Raw genomic sequence first — 2,916 nt, 5'->3', positions numbered from 1 at the left:
TGGCAGGTAAACACTTACACTGAGCTGCATAGTTTCATCTACTTTACAATAGCAATTCCAATTACTGAGCACCTACTATAACCCAAGCCCTATGTTTTTGATGATTGTATTTATTTTCCTGCAGTATGTTCCAACTGCATGCCAGGGGCTGTACTTGTTGATTTCACTCATATTACCCTAATAGGAGCTACTAGTCCTTGAGCACTGTGTGCAGGGCACTGTGCCTAGGGATTTTACTAATGTACTAAGATATCCTCAGTGTTCGAGTGCCTACTGCATGCCTAGCAGTGTCTTCCCAGGTGACCCTTTTGAAGAAGTAGGAGGAGCTAAGTTATGGAGCGCCCCCGCCCTGCTTCCCGCTCCATGATCTGTTTGTTCCACGAGGTCAGACATTTTGCCCTGTGCTGTTTCAGTTCTGTCCACCATGGATCCCCCAACACTCTGTCAGGGAATCAGGTGAATGTGACCTGGCAGGTGAAGAAGTTCTGCTCTCAGACCCTGAAGCTGACCTGATTGGAGAACGTAAAGATGTCCGGAACATGAATTGCCTCAATCCTCATAGAGAACTACGATGGAATCTTTTACCAGACAAAGTAAGTCCTGGCGATTTTAACTACCCACAGGGAGGATGTTGTGCTCACCTGCCTGGTGGAGCACAATGGGTACCTGGAGGTCACCGAACACCTTACCCTGGAGGCATTTGCTCACCAGCAGGACCAGGGCACAGGTAGAAACTTTGGTTAGGTCTCCACTACAGTCTTGGCATTTTAAATGCTATCTTTTTCTTTTAATGGTAAAAGTAGTAATTTCTGCTTATTATAGAATTATCTAGAAGTCTATAGATAAGTACAATTTTGAATTAAGCTCCCTCTCCCAAATCCCAAGTCAACACAGGTAAGAGTTTGTTACATATCTTTGTAGATCTCTTGACATAAATACACATTAAAGAAAGAGCAAAGGAAGAGGGAGATCATCTGTTCACAGCATCTTGCCTCTTGCTCTCTTCATCTAACAGTTACTGCGTTCACTGTTCCATGTCAAACCCACCGTCCTTGCTCCTTCTAAACACTATTTAGTCTCTATTCCATCCTAGATTTTTTTTTTATTCCCATCAGTAATGTCACCCCAACAAATACCCACACCTACTGCTCTGTGAAATTCTAGAAAGGGGGCCCTGAAGATGTAGTTTAGACAAAGATGAGTCTGGACAAAGCACCAAGGTGATAGTGAGTGGTCACAGCACAGGCCTTCTTTGTCCCCTGATATATGACAATGAACCACCAATAATCACAATCATTCCCTGCCCGTTTACTATATGAAAATTTCCATTCATCTGTGATCTCCCTTCCTGCTTCAACCATCCTATGAGTTTGGAGCTTTATAGATGAGACTCGGGGAGCAATTGAGGGGTGTTGTAAAGATGTCTTATCATCACACCAGGTGACTGGGCTAAACTAATCAATCTACATCTGAGTCTCTGAGGACTTGGACCATCAGCCTGTACAATGAATATGTGCTAATTAGAGACACACTCCCCCTCAGCTGGGCATTGTCCTAAAGACCTACAGAGGACTCCTTTATGTGAACAATATATGTCTGATTTTTCTCTCATTTAACATCAGGATGGGATCAGGTCAGGATTTCAGTCTTTACTACAGGAGAACTTTCAAAGGCCTACGTTGCTCCTAACATGTCTTATGATGTCCTATCTGCTGGGTCAGTTTAGATCATCTAGTGTCCATATTTCTGCCTGCCAGAAGAGTAAACATAGGAAGGGGAGGACAAACAATTTCTCTGAAAATAAGAGATATACAGAAGTTGCATAAATGTGTCCACTAATAGCTTAGTCATGTTTGCACATCCTGATATTGGAAATGTGTCATTTCTCCTTTTTTCTTCATCAGTCTTGGTAGAAGTTTTTCAGTTTTATTGCTCTTTTCAAGAAACAGGCTTTCTTTCAGTGATATTCTCTGTTGTTTTCGTGTTTTCAATATCATTCCTTTTCTCCTCTTTACTTTAAATTTCCTTCCTTCTGCTTGTTTTGGATTGATTTACTCTCCCTATTCCAATTTTTGTGGTGTAAACATTCCCAATGTAGATGATATGGGGGGGGGAGTGAAACTATTGTTTATTTAGTATACTGTAATTTGAAACATTAAAACATTGAGAATTGAAGTGTTTTAATTTCCTTGTAAAAACCTATCAAGAGTGTTTTGAACAGTACTTGCCTTCTTCTTGTACAATTTACAATATAGAGCAATCATCTTTTCTATGCCTTGGTGAACTATCAAACTCCTTTCTAAGTTTGAATCACCTTTCAACATTTTATCCCTGTGCTTTTGATGTTATGAAATCTTTACAAAAATTCCTTTAAAGTCTTTGATGGTGTCACTTCCTTTTCATCATTTTTCTCATTTATGTGGTAAGTTTACCTTCACTAAGCTCCTCTGGCTGCATATCTAAAATTTTTCTAACAGTATCAGTGCCAACATTCCCACAGTCAGCTATTTATTCTATAATTTTACTTAACATTCAATTTGAATATCACTTCCGGCAATATTATTTTTTGTTTCTCCATTGCACTTTTATGTTTGTTGTCAATTTTTATAATTATTCATTTCTATAAAATGTCATGTGGGTTCATCATTGAGAGACAAAGAGACAACACAACTACTAATGTCTGTATGTAAACTCAGTGACAGAATCACAGAGATCAATCATTACAAAGTCTGAAAAAAGTAACGTGATGTGCATTTGTTGGTTACATAGTGATTCGTGGACTGAAAAAGAGGTAGCAGCAAAGTGTGTACTTTATGCAACTGCTCACAGTAAATTTACTGTGGTAACTGAAACTTGAACCATGTATTAAGGCACTGATGTTATTTAATGAAACTAGTAACTTGAATTCATGCATAT

Source organism: Pteropus medius, unplaced genomic scaffold, assembly GCF_902729225.1.
Source record: "Pteropus medius unplaced genomic scaffold, Ma_sr-lr_union100, whole genome shotgun sequence".
NCBI lineage: Eukaryota > Metazoa > Chordata > Mammalia > Chiroptera > Pteropodidae > Pteropus > Pteropus medius.
This window is presented reverse-complemented; position numbering follows the sequence as displayed.